General features: G+C 41.2%; 1 protein-coding gene and 1 non-coding gene across 3 annotated transcripts in view; one reads left to right on the plus strand and one right to left on the minus strand.

The window, feature by feature from the left end:
• LDLRAP1 (low density lipoprotein receptor adaptor protein 1) overlaps positions 1-16,971 on the minus strand; it is an 84,692-nt gene that overhangs the window by 65,829 nt on the left and 1,892 nt on the right. The gene's annotated exons all lie outside the window — the stretch shown is intronic.
• On the plus strand, positions 12,007-12,117 carry LOC121916341. Its single transcript, XR_006100833.1, has one exon. It is a non-coding gene; the product is annotated as a U6 spliceosomal RNA (small nuclear RNA).

A 16,971-nucleotide genomic window follows, 5' to 3' on the forward strand; every position in this document is an offset into this window, starting at 1 on the left:
CCCTACGAAGCCCAAGATGACTAAACTGACTGTTGTACTTTGGATATACAGAGAAGAACTCATGGCTCTTAGAATGAATAGTGTAAGCAAGGTAGAAGCCAGCAAGGAAGAAGAGGAACACATAGTATAGAGAAACACAATCAAGACTTAGTGTTCAAGCTTTAATCCTGTTCATACACAGTTGACCTGAAATATTCTAGTCATAGGGTCTCCTGAACCAACGTAAATGGGAATTAACATAAACAAAAACGGAATTAACAAAGAGCTTCAGCTAGCAATGGCACAAAACCTGTCTGTTTTATCTTCAGTCTGGGAATCCTGGTCAGAAAGAAGGAGGGGAAAGATAAAATTCATCTTATCTAGCTGGGATTTTTTGAACAATTAGTACAAAACAGGAAAGACCACAACAAAAGGAACAGTATAATGGCATGTGTCCAATAGTGTCCACTTTTCCTCCATCTCATAGGCAAAAGCATTCCTAGAATGGATCCTTCCAAGAACCCAGACGGTAGGCTATTAAAAAGTGAATGCTCTTCTGAGTTTGGATACTAGGTTAGCCAAATAATTTAATAGTGCAAATATATTACCCTTGAAAAAGGTGAGTAATGTTAAATGGAATCTACTGACAGTTTGCAGATTTTCTATCTAGTTCTTTATAATGGCAACTTATGTTTGATTTCCTTTTCTTAATCCCAAAGAAAGGCTCCAATCAATATTATTGTGAATGCTTCTGGTATGTATATCAAATGAAATTACACCACATTGTGTAAAGATTGGCTATTGTATTTCTGACACTGAGAGTTTCTTCATTCTCCTAGAGGTCTAGATAAAGCCTGAGTGAGGCTCAGGTTTGCTTCCAGACTTTTATAGTGTCTCCCTGACTCGTTCACAGAATTTTACAGGGTTGTTTTTCCATTTTCCATTAGTAACCCTCTTCTGTTTCCCCACTGCTTGCTCATCCTTGTCTGGTATCAGGAGAAAAACATATTGAAGAGAAAAATTAAGTGCACAATGACAACTGGTAATGGTAGATGCCCACCTACCAGGTTGGTCCCTATTTCAACTAACACTCAAATCAAGACCAGAGCTTAGAAATTATGGGTTACATGTAATGTATCATATATTTACTTTTAGAGGTGGGAAAAAAAAGCAACATTTCAAAACACCATAAAAAAGAGTGCAGTTACTTTATCGGTGAAAAAACAGTTTCTAATTATTATTTTAAAAATTCATATTGGAGGCACTTTGACTCACCCCCCCCTTCTATTCTCCTATCAATCCTGAGAGGCAACAGAAACAACTCAAAAAGCAAGAAGGAATGTAAGAGTTATTTTTTCATCAAGCTGGCAACAGGTTGTTTTTCAAACACTATGGTACTTAATCACACTAGCTGGCTGTTTGGGGTCATTCCATTTGAAATCCACTTTTCCTTCACCTGGAATTTAAGGTAGCAGAAATGAAATGCACCCTTTTAACACCATCATTGTATTTGTGCTACAGTGACATTAATGTTTGCTTTAACACACTTGAAATGAGACAAGACCCCATGCTGTTTGCTCCACCTCCTGCTCTATGATTTTTAATAGAAAGTTGTAATTGCACAATAATGTAGTGATCCTATTATAATGTATGGATCAGGACGATGAAAGCACACATCACTTTCACCAATTTTCCCCATGCTTTTCCCCATGAACCAACAACACTTGCTCAGTTTGGCTTTTGTACATTGCTCTTGAAACTTTTTAGAATTGGATACTTTTTAATCTTATGTGTTCTTGTGGAGAGCCAGCTTAGAGCAAAAGACAAGATGATACCCATCCTAAATGACCCGACTGACTGCTCCATCTTATTTCCAGTACAAGTAGCAGACTAGTTTCATGGGCCCAAGACAGTTTGTGGGGGACACACATCACTGTCCCTGCAACAAAGGGGCAACGGTTCGGGAAGAACAGCCTGGAGACTCCTATCACTGTCCCATATTATTTGTCATTTCACTCTAACTAATCGTAGAGTTGGCCTCGGACCAAGTCAGACTCATTCTAAGCTCATAAAAGATGGGGAGGATGACAGAAAAATGATAAAAGGCACATCAGTGAAGACTGGAAACTTTGCACAGAAATCTTAAGAACCATAAAAAGCATTAAGCCTCCAAGATAACAAACAGGCTGGCGCCCCTTATACCTTCCCCACCAAGCAAAAAACAAACAACTTCACCCTCTCCCACACTGAAAGTGAAGGTTTAAGGGCTCTAGCAAACAAATATTGTGATGCTTCCTTTAAGGTCAGTATGCAATTATCCAGCAATATTGCAAGGCTGTTAAAATATACTCCATGAATCACACTGGTTCCTATAGTGGGGGGGGGGGGCAGTTGTTTGGGTTCAGATTGTTTGCTCAGCACTACACAGTTCATAAGCTTAAGATGCCAATTTGATAAGTGAGAATCATTCCCAACCAAAATGGAGTTCTTTCTTCAAGTTTTGTTCCCATCCTCAGGCAGGAAAAATCTATTACTACTTTAAAACAGACACATACACACCAACAAGATTCAACAAATTCTGTACTAAGGTTCAGCCTTACACTTTAGCTTGAAGTGCTTCTGGCTTTGGGGGCAATTTTTAACAGAAAGGTAAGAATATATGTATATGGAAATAGAACTATATTTCTAGGGGTTGCTAAAATTGCTTTGCTCCTCTGCCTTCAAAAGCATCTCTATCAGCAGACATTAGCCAGGGATGTATCACATGAAAACTCAACAAGCCCTTGGGAAGTGGTTCTCAACCTTTGCTCTTCCAGATAGTTTAAACATCAACTCCCAGAATCTCTGACTTTTGGCCATGCAGGCTGGTTTTCTAGCAACTGAAGTCCAAATGATCTGAACATCCAAAGGTTATTCACTATCCTGGCAAATAGGTCCAGAGAGTGTGAGTCTGGAAGGTGTTCCAATCCTGATGATACCTTTGTTTGAGTAACTGATATAGAATCATATAGTTGAAAGAATCTTAAAGTCATCCAGTCCAGGAATAAGTGTACTCCTCTAAATGTTGTTGGACTGCAATTCCCTTCAGCCTTAGCCAGCATAATCAGTTGTATAGATGTAGTCCAGCCACTATCAATTCAGAATACTGACTCCTAGATTTCCCCTGATCCATTCATTATGCAAAGTGTTCTGAACATACAATAAAAAAGCACATGCAAAAAAGCTTCAAATGAAATGTCCCAATTTCTACATTACTTTATTTAAAGTTTATTTCAATCTCTTATTCTAAAGCTTGGGGGGGGGGGTAATCAGAAAGGCTGCTTTTGGGAACTACTGCTTCCAGAAGCCTGCAACCAGCATGCCCCCTGCCCATGCTGACTGAGGGATTCTGGGAGTTGTAGTTTAAAACAAGGAACTTCTTCAAGCACTGGAAGATGTATGACACAAGCCAAGGTTTATATCTGTGCTTTTGTCCAATGATGTTTTTCCTCTTAAAATGATGCAACTATTATTATTCAGCACCTGGGAAACCATGTTCCATAACATACACACAACAATTAATCTGAACTCTTAACTTTAAAAAAAGAAGATTCCTTTTGTTTAGTGCCAACACAGAGCTCAGCACATGCTATGCTATAATTTCATAATACTGCAATTGATTGATTGATTGAATGATTGATAAGTTTCTTAATTCTTTCCAAGGTCCACAGAGAGCTTCATGCAAACATCAGAAGAGAGAGTCAAGCCTTTTCATCTTATCTGCTTGTAATAATAAGATCCAGATAATCTGTACAAGAATCTCTCTCACTCCCTCTCCCTCTCTCTGTCTTTATTTGCAAAAGAACAGCTGCCAAAATGAAACAAGCTAAATTAAAAGGCTTCTTCATAATGAACTGAAAAGTACTACCATGGTACAGAGCACCTCCTTCTGCCTAGCACCATCCAGGTATCCTGGACATGATGATATCCCATCATACCTTGCAGCAGCACCTGTGCTACCTGGGGATGATGAAAATTGTTATTAAATATACCCTGAGGATGTAAGTTTGGGAAAGCCAGCTAAAGTGATAGACACTTACACATTCATATGCAGACACAAAAAGAAATCTATTTGTGGATAATACTGCAAATTTGGGATAGGTTTTATTTTTCTTGAAAATTCAGAGTTCAGGAGACCTGGCACTGCCCTCCACAAGCTTCTTGTATAAAGGTAGCAGGCCTGCCTTCTACTGAAGTAGTCACCCTCTGAAGAAGCTACCAGAGTCCTGCCTTAGACTAACTACAGTCAGCCCTTCTTATACACTGATTTTTTATACACGGATTCAAGCATACACGGTTTGAAAATGTTCCAAAAAAGTATAAATTTACCTTGATGTTCCATTTTTTTATTAGGGACACCATTTTGCTATGTCATTATATTTAATGGGAGTTGAGCATACACGGATTTTGTTATACACAGGAGATCTTGGAACCAAACCCCAGCGTATAACAAGGGTCCACTGTACTTCAAATGAATCTTACAGTCAGTTATTAATTTGTGACAAGGCATCCTGGTGGGGCAGGACATCACTGAAGAATAACCAAAATATAAATTACAGACAATCCAACATGTTCAAAAATTATTTAACTAAAGGGGTCCTTTGGTATCTGCTGGAGTTTGGTTGAAGTGCCACCCATGGATACCAAAATTCATGTATTCTCAAGTTCCATTATATACAATAAGGCTGTTGAAATTCAGTGGCAAAGTTCAGTTGGTGGCCTTATGTACAAGTTCTCATTTTTGAAGCTGAACCCAAACCCACCTCACAGGTATATTGCACAGAAAGAATGGAGAAACCCATGAACATCATGCTGAGCTTTTTGAAATATGTAACAAACAATGTGATCAACAAATTATTTTCTTGCAAAACTAAACATGAGGAGCACTTGTAACAAAAGAGATGATCCTCCAGGTATTTTTGGACTGCAAAAATTTAAAGCTGCAAATGTGGAGGGCCAATATCTGACCACTGGTTATGCAGTCTAGGCCTTATGGAAGATGTAGCATCCCAAAAGTTTCTAGTTTACAGATGCCATCTCTGCAATATCAGATTTCTCAGTTCAGATTATGGCAGCTCAAAATCAGCCTTTTAGAAAGAAAGATTTGAAACAGAAGCCAGAGCAGACTTGTTCTGTGTTGCTGCAAACCACAAGACTAGAACCAACAGGTAGAAATTCTACAGAACCAGATTCTGGTCAAGTGCCAGCCAAATTTCTTGATGTTTTTTTAAATACATATTCTGCCTTTCTTCCAATAAGCTAAAGGCAGCATATGTGCCTTTCCTTCTCTCTATTTTCTCCTTATAACAGCCCTACAAAGTGTGTCAGGCTGTCGGAAAAGTAAATGGCCTACATTTAACCAGTGAGTTCTGTAGGTCAGTGGAAACCTGAACACGGCTCTCCCAAGTCTCAGATGAACCTTCTACCCATTACATTACATATGTGCTCAGAAATGAATTACATCTCTCAGGAGGTGGTGGCTTCTTCTCAGCCAGGAGCAGGAGCTTAGAATAGATCACTCCCATGGTCTCTTCCAAAGCTTTAAAAAGTTGTTTTGTTTTGTTTTTTGTTTGTTTGTTTTTTGGTTGTACAGTTTCCCCTCCACATTTGCAGCTTTGACTTTTGTGGATCTTATTATTCACATATTTGATTAATATGTTCTTTCTAGGAATCTCTGGTCCTCCAGCTCGACTCTGCCAGTTGGTCATAGAGTTTTACTGAAAAATTGAGAGATTTCAAGAGAAAACACTTCTCTAGGCACTTGTAGGCTCTCAGTGCAATTCTATGGACAACTTCTGCCAGACGTTGGCCACAGAATTACGCTGGAGGACCCAGAGATTCCTAAAGAGGTTTTCTTTCAGGTAGAAAAAGGAGGTTTTTATTTGTGTGTCCTCCCCCCCCCCCCCACACACACACACTTTCACAGGTGACTTGAAACCCTAATTGCAGCAAGTGTGGATGGCCCATTGTGCAACTTTCAAAATCCAGCAAGCAACACAGGCAAGCCCTGGTCACTTCCTTCCAACTTTGCAATTCTACACATCAGCAGTGTAGGTATGTCCTGGGTTGTGGCGTACTTTTAGGCTTGACACACCACAAGGTTGCATTCAGAAGTGTGAGAAGAGAACGGCTGGGAATGGCTAATATGAAAGCACAATGAAAGGCAAAAGGTGCTTTATCTTGGGAATGTCACAGCCACTGCATCCTCACAGGAAAAAGCTGCAAAAGCAGACTATTCATAACCCCAGGGGGTGTAAACATTGGTTGCTGCTGTGGTCAAGGGCAGCAGAGCATCATGTGCTCCTAAGCCCCAAGCTTCACAGATCTAAGCCTGTGCATACTTAAATTAACACATCCCATCTCTCTGCCACCAAAGCAAGCTGGGTAATGAGGTCACTCAATAGACACAGCCTGCTGAGTTATTTGCACTCCATTCTCGCCTTTTAATGCGACAAAGGGGGGGGGGTAAAGCCTTTTTTTTCTCCCAAAGTTGGGGGAGGGAGGAAAGAATATGAGAGCAGAACAGCTTTGCCTTCCTGGCAAGAACTGGGGCAAAACAATGGACTCCAGTGACCTTAGAACCAAAGAGGTTAAAAATCCTGAGGTCTGACTCTGGGATGCAAGGCAGCATGGGTCACATCACATGACAGTTCTCAGACTGAATTTCACAACTCATTCCAGGTTGATAAAAAGTCTGCAGATCTCGGTACTAAATGGCTTGCAATCTAATATGCATGTGAAGGAACAGGAAAAGAAGCAAATTCAGGCACTAATTCCTCATAAGCAATAGCTATGTAATTGGGTTTTTATGAATTTATTGTTAGCTGCAACCCGAGCAGAAAGGCAGAATATAAATTATCTTAACAATATAATGTAAACTATGTAAGAGGGGAGGATTTACATTTCAGATAAAAACATCATGAAAAATGTCCATTTTATAGCATACTGGCTAAGTGTTGAAGTTACAGCTTATGTCCCCAGTTTCAAATTTTACTTGCAGCAAGTCAGTGCCATGCGGGTGGCAAATCATTCTCTTTTTCAGCCTCAATTTCCCTGTTTTGTCTGCGATATAAAGGGTAATATCAGAGAACTTGAGGCCCTTCAGATGTTCTGAGATACAATTCCCATTCCTACATTCTGGAAACAGCAATCCATAACATTGGGAGCACCAAAGGCTCCTCGTCCCTGATTTGTGAGTATTTCATAAGGATCACACCTAGATACTGTATGTGAAATATTGTAAACTCTTAGAAGTGCTACACAAATACTTTCATTTCCTCAGATTATTCATTTATTTAAAGTTTTTAAAGGCTGGCTTTTAAGCATTAAGGCATTGTTGTTCTTGCTGCAGCTGTTCTCTAACAGTTTCAAGTTGACCACAGAGTGAGGTTGGGAAAGTGTGGCTCATGTGTTGTGTGGGCCCCCAAAAGGCTGTTTCTCTGGTCCCAAGGGTGCCACAGGACCCAACCCAAAGATGGTACACTGTTCCCCAATGCCTCCCAAGATGGCATGGGAAGCAATTCTGCCATGTCCCCTGTGGCATCCTGTGGCATTTAATGCCTGGAAGGAGTGTGACAGGAGATGACCCAAAGGGTAGAAAGAAGAGGTGTGGCTCTCCCGAGGCTTCCAAGGTACCCATGCGCTTGCCTAGAGCAGCCATAAAGAAAAATAGTCCACCCTTTTCCCCAAATATCAAGACCCAGTGCATTTCCATGGCTGACCAGGGAATTGAACCCTGGGGTCCAGGGCTGTAGTCTAGCAGTCAAACCACTACACCACACCATCATTCTAGGAAATACAGAGTGGACAAAATAGTCATGAGCCAGTGTGACATAGTGGTTTGAGTGCTGGACTATGGCTATGGAGACCATGCTCTCACTACTCATGGCCTTATTGCACAAGAAAACAAAGAGGAACCAGAGCTGGGGAGTAGTACTTTTCTCTGTGCCTTACCGCATAACACTGTACTGCATCAGTTCCCTTCCACGGGAAACAGTTGTAAAAGTGTCTCTTTTGTTGAATTGATTTTTCCCGCCAGAAAAAAGACACACTTCTACAAGTGTCTCCTGTGGGAAGAAAATTGAAGCGTTATAATGTCATGTGTCGTTACTTTCCACTTCCATTTCTGTTTTGTTTTCTCGTGAGAAAAGGCTCCAAGATAAGCCATAATAACACACTGGTGTGGAGGAAATCAATTTCCACCACAGCTACAGCAAAGACGGCAGCAAAGCTCTAAGGGGACAAGGAATCTTGAGGGAATAATTTGTTTCTTCTGATCAAAATATCTTCACACTTTGATTCTGTAAGCCTTGGCTTCACACCCCTACCATCTCCCTTGTGTCATCTAGCATCCAGGCAGGTTTATATATATTTATATATATATGGGAGGAGATGATTCTTCAGGTAATCAGAACCAAAGACATTCAAGGCTTTAAAGGTCAATACTAGTGTTCTGAAGCTAGTGCAGATCACAAAGGACCATATAAAACAGAGGTCATTGTTTATATCATGCCTTCAAAATGCACAACCACTGTGGCTTCAAATTAAACATTTAGAACATTTTTTAAAAATCTATCAAAGCAGCATTAAAAACCAGGATACTGAGGACAGAAAAAACAACCAATAAAACCAATAAAAGTTAGGAGGCTAAGGAAAGCAGAATGCAGCAGCCTGGAAAAGTTATTTGGACTACAACTCTCAGAAATCTCCCAGCTAGCATGGCCACTGGCCATGTTGGCTAGGAGATACTGGTAGCTGTAATATAAGGAATGCATTTTCTAATCACTGCCATAAAACAAAGCAGTCTGAAGAGCCACAGTTTGTTTAAGTGCCCCCAGTGCAAGCAAGAGCAGTTATCCAGAAAGCACCAGCATGCGGGCTCACCTACAAGAAGCCAGGGCTCTCTTGAAGTCTAGCTTCGTTTTAACATCCAAACATGACCAAATAGCAGAGTGAAGCAGATAATTTCTGTTTTCAAATCCTTTGGAAACAGAAATATTTTTTTAAGGAAGTTAATTTCTTCAAAGCTTTTTATAATTGCCTGTCTGAATGTAACTGGTTGTGATGAGCTGATGGCTGCACGCTAAAAGCCTAAGGAAAGTTCACAAAATACAGCCATCAAACTCCATACTGTGCCCAATCGCATATGCCAAAATGTTTGTAATATGGCAGAACATGAAGCACGAGAAAGAAAACTTAGTAGAGTGCTCTGTAACATGTATAAGTATCAGAAATGGAAAAATGAATTTGAAAGGTTCCGAATTATGTGATTTAGGACAGGGGTGGGAATTGCGTGGCCCGTGGACTATATGTAAGACATCAAAAACTTTTCTGTGGCCTACAGAGCCTTCCTTGAGCCTCCCCCCCAAAAAAAAAACCCCTCTGAGAGGCAAAAAGTGAAGATTTGTGCCTCTGAGCATCATTCCCATAGAATAACACCTTGTCCTTCTTGTCACTTCTGGTTTTGTCAGATGATTTAAAGACTAAAAGCTTATTGACAAATCGAATACATCTATATATGTGCCTGAATACATTGGGACAAAATCATTAGGCTCAAAAAGCTTTAATAAAACCATTGTCATCACCGTCATCATCATCCCAACTTTCCCCCAAAATCATGATACAAAGACAGCTGGTAAAAGCCACGTTTTAACTTGGTGCCGCCAACTAGGCATCCAAGGGGAGACTGGATCTCTTGTGAAGCCCCCAACCCCTCTTTGTTGTGCACAGGACCAAATGGTCAAATGTCCAGGAATACAGGTGTGATTAAATAATGCTGCAGTTAACATATAAGAAAGCCAAAGGCCAAGTGCTAAAGAACGCTTTTTGTCACTTTTATTCCAGGTTAACAAAGAAACAAGGCATGCACAGTCCTGGTTTTATATATGATTCCACACATTCACTCAGAGCGAAGCACAGACACCAAGAACCACTGAAGCAACATTGTATTAAAGATCCAAGGTAGTCATTATTCTACTTTCCTGCCACAGTTCCTTAAAACAGAAGCGGGCAACCGAAGGTCCTCAGCATCAGTGCATAAGCCATCTCTGACCATTAGGTTCTGATCAGACTGTCCAAGAGATACCTTTTGGACCACAACTCCCAGAATTACCCCTATCCCTGGGGATCCTGGTACTGTAGTTGTTATCCAAAACAGTAACTTTTCTTTTTATTGAAACTATTGTCAAAACCAAAGATAGACACACACCAACACAGAAAAGAAAAAAGGGAAAAACAAACATCCAATTGCTACTTATACCTACAAACATTATTAAACATGCACACAATAAACTTACTAATAGTAAACATAATAAAAGAAACAGTAACTTTTCAAACATCTCATCTGATTAGGATAGGTGGGTTACGCCTGCCTTTATGTTTACTGGCATACAACCCAGCCACTGTTGCAAACCATGGCCGATAAAAGGGGGCAGAGCATGCTACCCATCAGCAAGGCAGGCATAAGCCAAAGGACTGTGGGAGATCCATGTACGTTCTAGTAGTGCCTACTATCCACTTCCACCAAGGTGATCCCCAGCACATGCCAACACAACCTTCATCTTCATCAACCATCATGGCCTTCAGATTATGCCTTCCATTGCACTGGTTTTTGTTGCTGTTGTATGCCTTCAAATCATTTCTGACTTATGGGGACCCATAGGATTGTTGTTGTTATTCTTGTGTGCCTTCATGTTGTTTCAGACTTATGGTGACCATTAGGATTGTTGTTGGTGTTTTTGTTGTTGTTGTGTGTCTTCAAATCATTTCAGACTTATTGTGACCCTAAGGCAAACCTATCATGGGGTTTTGGGGTTTTTTTTTGGGGGGGTGCAAAGTTTTATTCAGAGGGGGTTTGCTATTGCCATCCTGTGAGGCTGAGAGAGTGTGACTTGCTTAGGATCACCCAATGGATTTCACAGTTCAGCAGGAATTTGAACCCTGTTCTTCATAGTCTAATGCTCAAAGCACAACATCATGCTGTCTCTTGACCCTTAGGATTACAACCCCCCATTATTACCAACCAACACTGCCACAGTGGAGGGGTTGACTGATGTTGTAGTCCAAGTCATGTGAAGAGTGGCAGGCTTACATTTAACTCATATATAGCAGATAAGACAACGCTTAAGGCCGTATCATACGCAGATGCAATCAATAATGCTTTGGCTCCATCTTGGCCTCTGAGGAAGGAGAAGGTTGGCCAATCCCACCTGGCCTCCCCAAGGGAACTGAGCCCTTCCCAGAAGGCATTTGGCTCCATCCTGGCCTCTGAGGGAAGAGAAAGTTGGCCAATCCCTCCTGGCCTCCCCAAGGGAACTGAGCCCTTCCCGGAAGGCATCTGGCTTCATTCTGGCCTCTGATTGAAGAGAAGGTTGGCCAATCCCATCAGGCCTCCCCAATGCCATCAGGCCTATCCTTAAGAAACAGAGCCCTCCCTCCATTCCATCTGCCTTGGTCCAGGCCTCAGAGGGAGAGATGAACTCCAGGACCTGATCTCCTTCCCCACCACCATTCCTTTCTCCTTTTGTGTCATGTCTTCTTAGATTGTAAGCCTGAGGGCAGGGAACCGTCTAATTAAAAGATCGTATGTACAGAGCTGTGTAAAATACAGTGCTATATAAATAAAGCTTAATAATAATAATTTGTGAAAGTACATTAGAATGTACTCCTTTTATCTCAAAACAACAAAGAATGTAATGGATTCTGAAAGACAAATAAACGTATTATCTTTACTACATGGTAAGCTGATAGCATTATTAGCTCCATTTCGCAGACATGGGGAGATATGGCGATGCCAATGCTAAGGAATAGGAGTTTACCCTCAAGGTATTTAAAGTGTATGTAGAGACCTTAGTCTCAAAGTCTCAAACTGAAAGAAAGTTCCTACACAAGGGGCCATGAAGTTCCTACACAAGGGGCTTTCAAATGTGTCTCCAATGAGATTAGCCATCTTAGGCAAACCTTTCTGGAAAGGTGACTACTGATATTTCTGTGCAATTCACTTTGGCAGCACATATACTAAAATTGGAATGATACAGAGAAGATCAGTATGGCCCCTGAGCAAGGATGTCCTTCAAGAAATTTAATGCTGTATATATGATTCTTCCCCCTCACCCTGCCCCCTTGCTGTTGTAATCGCACCAGCTCTAAAAAGTAAGCTAGACTAAGGGTAGGTATGTTAGAAGAAAGCAGAGAGCAAGAATGGCAGATAAATGAAGAACATGAGAACTGTCCAAGTATTGTTAATCTTCAACTCCCTAGTCAGCACAGCCAATGGGGAGAGATTGTGGGAATTGCAGTCCAAGAACATCTAGAGAGCCATATGCTCTCCATGCCTGAGTTTGACTGACTATGCCAGTGTCACCCATTGAGCTCCATGGCTAAGCAGGGATTTGGATTTATATCTCCCCAGTCCAACAGAGAACACTAATATTTTCTCTCACCTGTCTCAAAAATAGTTGTTAAATATCAGTTTTTAAAAAGACCTTGTAAAACTAGGAAGCCCAAGATTCCATAGGATGGATCTACAGCACCTAAAGTGATGTCAATCTACGTTACACTTGTTCTTCCACATTTGTGGCTTTGACTTTTGCGGATTTGATTATTGACGGATTTTATTAAAATGTTCTCTCTAAGACTATATAGGTTCTCCAGGGCAACTTTATGATCAACTTTAACCCAAAGTTAAGGACTTAGAGATTCCTAGAGAGAATACAGTGGACCCTTGTTATACGCTGAGGTTTGGTTCCGAGATCCCCCGTGTATAACAAAATCTGTGTATGCTCAAGTTCCATTAAGTATAATGACACAGCAAAATGGTGTCCCTAATAAAAAATGGAACATCAAGGTAAATTTATACTTTTTTGGAACATTTTCAAACCGTGTATGCTTAAATCCGTGTATAAAAAATCCGTGTATAAGAAGGGCCAACTGTACTCCACTAGGCATTTGTAGCTCCTCCAGTGCAATTCTGTGGTCAATGTCTGGCAGATGTTGACCACAGAGTTGCACTGGAGGACCTAGAGATTCCTAGAGAGGGGTCCTCTCAGGTAAAAACATAGTGTTTTTGTTATTAATGGTTTTTCCACATTCATGGGGGTCCTGTGCAAATGTGGAGGGATGAGTGTATTTCTATAGTGTAGATACACGTATAAAAATGTTGTTGTTGTTGTTAACTGCCCTCGAGTTGATCACGACTCATGGCAACTCTGTGGAGGAGGCATCTCCAAGACTCCCTTTGCTCCACTGCTCTGCTTAGCTCCGACCAGTTAAATCCATTATAGAATATTAAGTCTGGATATTTCATAAGGCAAAGGCTGGAACAGAGAAGAAGGAATGAATGCTCTAGGCACATCTGATATTAGCTGCAATTCAAAAGCCACTGAAATATAGGCCAGATGAGAAACTGCAATTGAGAATACTGAATGACCCATACTGAAAGAAGATCTATAGGGTGTCTGAAAATTATCTTTACACAATTTCAACTGTAAAGATCATTTTGAACACCTTGTACTGTTACTGTTGTTGATGATGATGGCAATGATACTCAACTCTAAGTGGTGAAATACTCTCAGGGAGAACCACTAATTCAGGTTTAGCTCCCATTGCAAGATCACCAAGGGCTTATTGACATTTGGTAATGTTTGATTTATTTGCAAAGCAGTTGAAGTGGAGGCTCCATTCTTAAATCACTTCAAACAGATCTAGCCACAGGAGTTTATCAGACAAGGGAAATTGAAAGTATAATTCAATGGCAATCCAAATGCAATCATGGGGTTTAACGTTATTGCGTGATAGACTACCACACACAATTTCGGGCAATGGGAAGTCAGTCCGAACGCAATCATGGGGTTTCATGTTATTGCGTGATAGACTACCACACGCAATTTCAGGCAATGGTAAGCTGTTTTCAGGCAATGGGAAGTCAGTTTGAACGCAATTCGAATTCACGTAAATTCGCTGAACTAGCGAATTCACGTGAATATGTTCTGGCCCCACTTTCTTTTCATTCGAAATTAAAAGAAATTCCTCCCGTGTGATAAACTTCACAGTAACACATGCCACAGTTGAATCCCATTTGGATTACCGTAATGCATGCTCCCATAAAATCTCCCTGTAATCCAAGAAGATCAAACTGAGGCTGTCGTACTTTGGCCACATTCTGAGAAGGCATGACTCACTAGAAAAGACAAATAATGCTAGGAAAGATAGAATAGACTTATGAGCCTGGATGTGCAGAACCTAAGCAGAGCAGTGGAGGACATGAGGTCTTGGAGATGTCTTATCCACAGAGTTGCCATGAGTTGGGGCCAACGCCAACCTGACAACAACAATGCACTCTACCTGGAGCTTGCCACTGAAGAGCATTTGGAAACTTCCATTGGTAGAAAGAGCTATAACCAGAGTACCAAGTGAGTAGGCTACAGGAATCGGACAGCTGCTTTGCTTCAACAGCTTTGCTGGCTGCTAGTCTGTTTCCAGGCACACTTCCAAGTGTTGACTGTGACCTATAAAACCCTATACGGCTTAGGTCCAGGTTATCTGACAGACTGTATCTATCCTGTCCCAACTGTGAGATCCTCTGAGGAGACTCTTCTTTCAGTCCCACCACCATCACAAATATGTGTGATGAGTACAGAAGATAGGCCTTATCAGTGGCTGCCCCTAAGAGTAAAGGGAAATAGAGATGTGGGAAAAGAATATGCCATTGTTTCAGCTAAGTGTGCTGAGATGTATGCTGTATCTGCACTATGTTTGTTGTTGTTGTTGTTTTGTGCCTTGAAGACTTAACGACAACTGTTTTCTTGGCAAGTTTCTTCAGAGGGGGTTTGCTATTGTCATCCTCTCATGCTGAGAGAGTGTGACTTACTCAAGGTCACCTAGTGGGTTTACATTGCTGAGCTGGGATTCGAACCCTGGTTTCCAGAGTCATAGTCCAATGCTCAAACCACTACACCAACTGGCTCTGCACTACACACATACTTTAATCCTCATGGCTTCATTCTGACAAATGCTGGAATCTGTAGTTGCTAAGATGCTTAGTATTCTCTGCTAGAGTCTAGTGAACAAACCCAAACTACAATTTCAAGAGTACCCTGAATGTCTGTCTACAAGATGGTTTCATCCTCAAATCTTCTTTTCTAAGTTCCTTGCTAAACTATAAATCCCAGTTAGGAGAGAGCCGTGGCAACTAACGTGGTATGACACCCATGCTTACAGGGTTAGCTGTTTATGTTAACAATTTAATTCTGTTTTAACGTATCACTTTTCTACGTTTTTAAATGTGTTGTCCTTTTAATGTTGTGAGCCACTCTCTTGGGTCCCATAATAGTTGTGGGCAGCTGTGGCAGCCATAAAATATTATCTGGGAGTCATTTCATCAGAGGAGAAATGCGCTTTCATGTCCGAATCTCTGTATCTTCTAAACATATATATTTCATCAGAACATGACAGCACAATGCAAAATCCTACTGAGTTTAATCACATTTATTCTCAGGTAATTGTGGAAGGACTTAAATTCCCTAAAGACACCTGATCTGATCAGGGAAGTTAAGCAGGGTCACCCCTAATTAGTAAGTGGATGGGAGACCGCCAATGAATCCTACGTGCTGTAAACTCTGTTTCAGATAAAAGAATTGGCAAAACCACCTCTGAATATTCCTCGCCTAAGAAATCCACAGGGTCTCTGTGTAAATCAACAGGCAACTTGGAGGGGCACAAACACACACAATTGTGTATAAAACTTCAGCTCAATTCCCCCCCGCCCCCGTTCACCTTAGATATTATCATTTTTGATACCTTTGCCTGATGAAGAAGCCGGTGGAGCTTCAAAAGCTTGCAACATGTATAATGTGCCTTTTGATTTAGTCCTCATAAAGGCACCACTGTTTTGTGGATTTGGGGTGATATTATGGCCTGTTACAGACTGCCAAAATAAAGCTGCTTCGGGTCTCTTTGGAGGTATGCTATTTAAACGATGCATGGGTCCTAAGAGTCTGGAGGTCGCGCCAAAGCCACACTCCATTCCTAAGCACTGGAGTGCAGCTTTGGTGCAGCTTCCGGATTCTTAGGGTGCATGCATCATTTAAACAGCATACCTCCAAAGAGACCCGAAGCAGCTTTATTTTGGCAGTCTGTAACAGGCCTATAATATCTATAAGCCTAAGAGCCAGCATGGTGCAGTGGTTTGAGTGCTGGATTGTGACTGGAGATCAGGGCTTGATAAATAAATAAATACAAACCACTGGGTGACCTTGGGCAAGTCACAGACTCTCAGCCTCAGAGGATGACAATGGCAAACCCCCTCTGGGCCAAGAAAACCCTATGATAGGTTCACTTTAGGGTCGGCATAAGTTGGAAAGACTTGGAGGCACACAACAACATTCTATAATTGGGGGTTTTTAACTTTTAAATTTATACATTTTAATGTTGTTGTTCTAGTTTTAAACTTGTATCGTTTTTAAGTTTGCTGTTGGCTGCTTTGAGTCCCTATGTTGGGAGAATGGCAGGATATGAGAAAATAAATACTGTACTGCTATTACTACTACTACTACTACTACTACTACTACCACTAAGCCAGCAGACACAAGCTGAGTGGGTTTACTTGGATTTTTTTGTACATCTTTGCAAAGCTCCTCTGCAAAAACTTGCCAAAAAAACTGAGAATAGGTTTGTCATGAGTCGGAACGACTTGAAGGCACACAACAACAACAACAACTGGAAAACTTTGGGTGGTTTGACTCTGGAGACTAGGGTTTGAATCCCTGCTCTGGCATGTAAACCCATTGGGAGACCCGAGCAAGTCATACTCTCTCAGCCTCAGAGCAAGTCATACTCTCTCAGCCTCAGAGCAAGTCATGCTCTCTCAGCCTCAGAGCAAGTCATACTCTCTCAGCCTCAGAGCAAGTCATACTCTCTCAGCCTCAGAGCAAGTCATACTCTCTCAGCCTCAGAGCA

Source organism: Sceloporus undulatus, chromosome 9, assembly GCF_019175285.1.
Source record: "Sceloporus undulatus isolate JIND9_A2432 ecotype Alabama chromosome 9, SceUnd_v1.1, whole genome shotgun sequence".
NCBI lineage: Eukaryota > Metazoa > Chordata > Lepidosauria > Squamata > Phrynosomatidae > Sceloporus > Sceloporus undulatus.